This window comes from Sminthopsis crassicaudata, chromosome 4, assembly GCF_048593235.1.
Source record: "Sminthopsis crassicaudata isolate SCR6 chromosome 4, ASM4859323v1, whole genome shotgun sequence".
Classification (NCBI taxonomy): Eukaryota; Metazoa; Chordata; class Mammalia; order Dasyuromorphia; family Dasyuridae; genus Sminthopsis; species Sminthopsis crassicaudata.
Genome location: NC_133620.1, coordinates 277,661,772 through 277,669,486, shown reverse-complemented (window position 1 = coordinate 277,669,486; position 7,715 = coordinate 277,661,772).

The window sequence follows — 7,715 nt, the reverse complement described above, 5'->3', positions numbered from 1 at the left end:
TAGTGTCAGTGGATAGACTACTGGAATCGAGAAAGACTCAGACTCCTACTAGCTGGGCAAGCTCCCAGAGCAAGTCATTAACGCCTTATTTGCCTCCATTGTAAAATGGGGATACACTGGAGAAGGAAATGGGAAACCACTCTAGTATCTTTGCCAAGAAAATCCCCTAGACAAGTCTATGGGCTCAGAAAGAGTCCAACAGTACTGACTATGTGAACAATGACAACAACAACAGTGTTCCTGTAACGGAATGGCTTCCCCCTCCCACTCCACCTGTTGAATTCTATTCTTTAAAATCTCAGTGACTAAAAATTTTTTTTTAAATCTCAGTGACTGAAATGCCATCTCCTGCAGGAAGACTTCCCCACCAGGAGTCACTTTTCCTCCCTTTGGTCTCACCTAAGCAACACTTGGTTTGGACCTCTCTGATGTGTTCATTAGGGATGGTTTTGCCCTTCAGTTCTGTGTTAAAGTGTCAGATTTTCCTATTTAGCTTTATCAAGCAGGAATCCAAATGGGCTCTAACCTAGTGTTCCTCATGGAGTGGATGCTAAAGCAGTCTTGGAATCCATATAGTGGTAGAGCTGGAGAGAAATATGGATATAGCAAAGCATGTCTCACTTGTAAGAATGAGGAAATGGGGCCAGAGGGAGCAAGTAAGAAACAAGGGACAGTGAGGTGGGAGGCACTCCTGCGACTTATAGGAATTCCATGATGCCCTCCTTGAGTCTTGCTGTTCATCACACTCGGGTTAAAATGGTTTTCTCTTTTACACTGCTCCAGGAAAAACCCTTGTAAGTCTTTCTTCGGGTTCCTAGTTCCCAGAACCATAACTAGTTTGGGGCAACCAAAGCTGTGCTCCTGAATGAGAAGAGGCTTTCCTTCCAATAGACCTATACCATGAAGTCTTCCACAGGTTTGCAATGGATGATGCCATCCTGCATCCTTCCTGTGACTACTAAGATGTTATAGTAAAGTCAGTCGAGAATAATTTATTAAATAATTTATTAAAAATGGCACTTACTATGTGCCATTTTGGGAAGCAATGGAGATAAAAAGAAAAACAAAAAGAAAACCCAAACAAATCAAAACACCCCAAACCCACTATGGATCAGGTAGCTTTAATGAGTGATAGACTCCTTTCACTGTGTGATTGCTCCTGGACTTGAGCTCCCCTTTCTTCCATGATTTTCCTCCCAACCCTCATATGACAACTGTCTACTGGATGAGAGAATTCCTAGTTGTTACAACCTAGATCCCAGGCAAACAGCTCTAAGAGTGTGCTCCAACGGACACCTTGACCTCTTCATGTGAGTATGTGTGCATGTGTCTGTGTGTATGTGGATGTGTTGTGTGTGGATGTGGTGTGTGTGTGTGTGTGTGTGTGTGTGTGTGTGTGTGTGTGTGTGTGTTGTGTGCTTTAAAGGGAGGAAACAGGAATCTCCCTCCTAACTGGCCCAGGCTACATTCAGCGTCAGCACCAGGTGTGAGGGATGCTCCCAGCTGATGTCCTAGATGTGGGTGATGATTGCCTCCCCAGGAAGAGAATGGAGGTGGGCAGACAGGGATGTTATCTGAGGAAGGAAGCAGGCCCACAGAACTCTACAGGAAATGTCTTGGGAGTGAGGAGAGGGAGCAGAACCAGGACTGCAGTTTGTGGTGACCAGATGCTGGGAATGAATTCTGTCTTTCAGGGGACAGGAAAAGAAGGCCCAGGTTAGGGGAAAAAAACTAGGAGTGAGGGTCTGAGGAAGCTGAATCCCCACGTTTCCACCCATTCCACTTAGCCTGGGCCACAGCTGAGTGCTTCAGCTCCTCCTTCACATAGCTCAGCTCAGTGGGGACTTTCCAAGCTCAGCTCCCTAAGTGACTGCCCAGGCCAATCAGCAGCCAAAGAACCAGCAGGTTCATTAGTTCCTGGTTAAAGAGGTTGTCTGCAGATCCCCTTGGCTTGCTTCTCTCCTCCCCTAGCTCCTAAGGCCTGTAGAAAGCTTTTCCTCCATTATTCTTTTCTACCTTCCTCTCCACACCCCTCAGGTTCTCACATGTCTCACCCTAACCAGGTGAGACTCTGGTCCTTCTCCTTTGTAAAGACCTCTGGCCTGTCCTTAGGAGGGGGAGTGATGATGATGATTTTTACACTGTGGGGCAGCATATTGATTTAGAAAAGTACAATTTAACATCTTGTATTGCAATAGGCTTTTATTTATTTTATTAAATGTTTCCCAATTACATTTTGATCTGATTTGGTTCCACTCAGGAATTTTGAGGGTCACAGGCAGATCAGCTGTGGGTTTGAGGCCCCTGTCTTACACTACAGAGATTCTGTATAATTTACAGAGTTTTATTCTCCTGAGGCTATTGTGAGGCAGGTAAATATCTCCATTTTACGCATGAGAAAACACAAAGAGAGGAAATGACTTGTCCAGAGTCACACAGCTAATAAATAGAATATCTCAATTCAAACCCAATTCTGTGGACTTCAAATTCAGTGTGCTTTCTATCACTCTGCAATCCTGTATTCTGGAACTCTATATTCAATTCTCTGAGCCTTTGCTGCTCTCTGCTATACTTTTATAACTTTACAGACAGCTAGGGAGTATATTCTCTCTGGTCTACAGGATTTCATCCCCTTTAATATTTTAATAAACTCCTTCCTCATTTCCTTCTCAGCTACAGAAATACAGGGGGTCTCTCTCAATTCCCCCTTTTGGGTATGAATGAGTATGTTGTACCCAGGGTATATGGGGGGCAGTGTCTCTGCCTCTTTCCAGATTTCTTTTCCCTGAATAATCTGTCAATCGGTCAACAATTATTTATTAAGAGTCAATACATACTTTTCAACAATGTAGTGATTCAAGTCAATTCCAATAACTTGTGATGGAAGGAGCCATCCATATCCAGAGAAGAGACTGTGGATCAAAGCATAGTATTTTCCTTTTTTTGTTGTTATTTGTTTGCTTGTTTTTTTCTTGTGTTTTTTTTTTTCTTTTGATCTGATTTTTCTTGTGCAACATGATGAATATGTTAATATGTTTAGAAGAATTGCACATGTTTAACTTGTATTGAATTGTTTGCTGTCTTGGAAAGGAGAGGAAAAGAGGGACAAGCATTTCGAACACAAGGTTTTCTAAAGATGAATACTGAAAATTATCTTTGCAAGCAGTTGGAAAAATAAAATGCTATTTAAAAAAATAGGATATGCCAGTCACTCTTATACATCTGCAAATATATTTTGAATTTTCCAATTCCCTCATCCCCAGCCTGTGTTTCTTCATTTGGCTTGTCCTACAGATAGGAATGGAGGGGAATAATGATCTATTTATATAATACCCTCTATATACACTGTTCTAATGCTTTTCTATTTTTCTATGTTTGTTATCTCTTTGAACATTTTTTTATCTTACTCCATTTACTTTTGTCCCCTATATCTAGCCATAAGATGTCACCTCCATCCTTCCCAAGAAAATAAAGATAATCTTCTGTAAGCTCCCTTTTCTCTTTTTCTCACCTTAAGTGTCTTTTATTCTTCCTTCTTTGCTCGTGCCTCTTACACAATCCTTTTCATTGCCAGGACCCTCCCCTCCTCTTGGGATAGGATCTTTCTTCCTTTGTTTCTCCTCTGGGAGCTGTCTCCTTGTAAGGCTAATTTTAGGTTTGGAATTTGCATTCAACAGATACAGACTTAAAGGGAATGAGTACTGCTCAGAACCTTGATTCTAATAGGACATCAGGGAAAAGGATCACTATAACAATAAAGATCATAATAGAATGAAAGAAACAAATAATATACAACATCGCCACTTCAGAGAACATCAACGTCTGAGCTTTCTGGCTGGGGAAGCCGGATCTCAGCTGATCATCCCTGGTTTTCATAGATAACAACGCTGTGGAGTAGGGGAAGGTCTTTACTTACTTTGAGGATACTTAGAGGCAGATACTGGGCTGGGGAGACCAAGGGGACTGACCTAGGCCGGCTTTTCTCCTGTTTTTATGATCCCTTGATAATGGACTGAAAAAAGAGGCGTAAGCCCAATGTTCCCAGTCCCTTACTCCCCTGGATCAGGCAGGGCTTGTTCTCTGACCACTCATCACCAGCCTGCGTTTCTTCATTTGGCTTGTTCTAGAGATAGGAATCAAGGGAATAACGACCTATTTCTATAAGGCCCTCGATGTACCGACATTTTCTAAATTATTTTCTATTTTTTTTTACAACTATCATCACTTTTTTTTTTTTACCTCACTCCATTTATTTCTGTCCCTTATATCTAGCCTACAATAAAAAGTCCCTCTAGATTATCTCTCATTTTTCCCCACCTTGCTCCTGTCTCTCACATGGCCCTTCTCACTGCCAGACCCTCCCCTCCTCTTGGGGTATGATCTTCCTTCCTTTATTTCTCCTCTGGGAGCTAACTCCTAATTAGCCTAATTTTAGGTTCAGGATTTGCATTTAACTTAAAGGGGGTGAATGTAAGTTTATTATTGTTCAGAACTTTGATTCAAGCAGGACATAAGGGAAGAGGAAACCTACCACAGAAAAGTAACAGTGATCACTGTAAAAATAAAGGCACTATTAGAATGAAAGAAACAAACCACATACAACATCACCACTTCACAGAACATCTGGCTGGGGAGCCCCGAATCTCAGTCAGTGATGAGGGTGCGATCTGAAGAGGGAAGGATCCAGGAGCACCCCCCCATTCTGGATTAGGCTCCAGCAACCCTCTGGACAGAATAGCTTTTCAGATGTGGGGGCTTCCATCTTGAGGGACTTCATCCCTTTAAGCCAGCTGTTTTCACCCAGAGAACTGGCCAAGTTTCCAGGGTGAAACACACGTCAAGGCTCAAAGGAAGGTCTGTAATGGAACACAGGAAAAGTGTCCTGCTTTCCCTCTCCCTCACAGCATCTTACCAAATAATTGCCCACGTTCTCATGTACTTCGTATAAGCTGGCATTTGTTAAGATTCCTTAAAATCACAGAAAATACTCCAGGGCCATGGCCGAGGTTTCTGACACCCTTTACCCATCCTTTCTCTCCTTCTCACCCCCAGTCTTTCTCATGATGCAGAATTCTTCCTATAAACATGTTCATGTCTCCTCCATCTTTAAAATACCTTTACTTTACCATGCCCTCTGTCCAAATAAGATCTACTTCAAGGTTGTTCCTACTTTTTAACCATTTGAAATCTGATTCTGATTTTACTACACAGCTGATACTGTTCTCTGCAAAGTTATTCATCCTCTGGGCATGGGGACACACACCTGTAATCTCAGATTCCATGAGATGGATGAAGTTGGTGGATCTCTGGAGCTCAGGAGTTCTGAGGTCTAGAGGCATATGATGATCCACTGCACTAAATTCAACATTTATATGGTGAGAACCATGGAGGGGGGCAGAGGGAGACCCCCCTCTGCTTGCTTAGGGAGGGGACTGTTGGGGTCCTCAGCTAGTGCAGACTTGATGACACCAGCTGGAGTCTGAGCACTTGCCCACAATTAGCATCGCCTCTATGACCTTCCAATGTCTCCAGATTTGACTGAGTAGTCTGACATCACTAACGCAGTTAGAGAAGCTTTATTGCTTGGTTACATCATCTTGCCCCTTCTAACTGTTTCCTTTCTCTCCCTCTGCTGTCCTGTACTTATACCCCTCTCATCTCCCTTGCTAATGTGCCCCAGCAACAAGTATGTGTTTAGCTTGTGTATGCAGGAGCCCCACTCCTGAGATGATGGTGGGGGCGTGCTCGATGCCTGTCCTGGCGTATCTACAGGGTGTGTACCTTGGACCTCTAGCCAGTGAGGCAGAACTCACACCCGAGGCCTCAACATCCATTCCCAAGAGTGATCTGACCGAGATCCAAGCAGCCAAAGACCACAAGGGTCAGGCAGCACAGGACTTGTCTTTGCACAGACTTGTTGCCTATGCAAATGGGGCATTGTGTGCACCATACATGATGAAGGGCACAAGATTAATGCAGACTCTTGTTATTCTGTTCCCTAGCAAGGGGTAAACCAAACCAGGTCAGACATGGAATCAATCAAAGATGTGCAGATCAGTAGTGGGAAAAGGTTTGGAATAGACTGCATTTCCAGCCTCAGAAAACAGGGGAGACCCAGTATTTAGAACGAAGTAAAATACAAAACTATCATACTAATTTTCAATAATAGATTGCAAAATATTTTTTGTACAAATAGATCTTATTCCCCTTTTTATGTTTTTTGAGATACAAATCTAGCAGAAATATTGTTGTTTTAAAGAATATGCACAATTTTATATCCCTTTGGGGATATCCAAATTGCTCTCCAGAATGGTTGGTTTCTATTACTATTAAAGGGGGAGGGTAACCCAAAGCTGATATCTCTCGGTCTGGCTTCTTTCTGCTAAATTTAAGGGAGGAAGAGCAAAAGAATGTAATGAAAAGCAAATAGTGAATAAACCCACTTATCCAAGCAAGACAGCAGATAAATCAGAGAAGTCAGATTCGAATGTAGTATAAAATACAGGAGAGTAAATGAGCTTTTGGATTGAGTTAAGGTTTCAGTCCAAAGAAGGAAGAAGTGAACAACCTAACTCAGAGGAGATCTCTTATTTATCTTTAGAATTTGACCCAAGTCCAAAGACAAGATAGGCCTGACCCCCCATACATACGTGCCATTCCAAAGTCTTTCTTCATTAACACTCTGGAGTTTCCTCTGTCCATATTTCTCTCTGAAAATGCCTCTAAAGTCTCTGAAGTCAGTTGAGAAAAGTCTTTGAGACAAGTGGGCACCTTTATATTTGGCATTTTTTGTGTCAAGCAGGAGACACAAGGGGAATGAATAAGATAATATTTATGAAGCTTTTTTGCAAACTTTAAATCTGGAAATGTTTTTATTATGATATGTCCTCAACATATACAGTCACTCCAACTGATAATGTGGAATTTTGTAAGCTCTTTGTAGAACTTTCCATTTATCTCTATTAAATTGAATCTCATTCCATTCAATTCTTCTGTTTTTCTGATGCATTAATAACTTTTTGGGTCCTGATTCTGTCACCCAGCATGTTAGCTCTGTCTCAGTTTCAAGACATCTGAACATTCACTTTGCATGCCTTCCGTGTGTTCATCCAAGGCCCTGATACAAATGTTGACTAGAACAGAACGAGGAACATACTGTACTAGGAAACTTCCTCCAATCTGATGTTTACTCATTAAAGACTAATCTTTGGACTCAGACATTCCACCTTTTCCAAATCCAGATAACAGCATTATCTTCAAGTCCATATCTGTCCAACATTTCCCCGAGGGTAGCATAGGCGGCCTTGTCAGATTCCTTTTTTTTTTTTCCCCTGAGGCTGGGGTTTAGTGACTTGCCCAGGGTCACACAGCTAGGTAGTGTTAAGTGTCTGAGACCACTCAGGTCCTCCTGAATTCAGGGCTGGTGCTGTATCCACTGCCCCACCTAGCTGCCCCTGCCAGATTCCTTTTTGGTTAAAACACTTAGAACATTTTGCTGATCCATCAGTTCTGTTATAGTGTCAAAAAAGTTTTATCTAGCATGACCTGTTTTTGATGAGGTCTTTATGGACTCATACAGTCATTTTCCTTTTCAGAATGCTCACAAACTATACTTTTTATAATGTGTTTTTAAAATGTTTAGGTAAGACATTTCCTCTGGGGTCCCTGAGATTCTTTGATTTCTGGGACTTTTTTTCATCAGTGGAAAATCATTA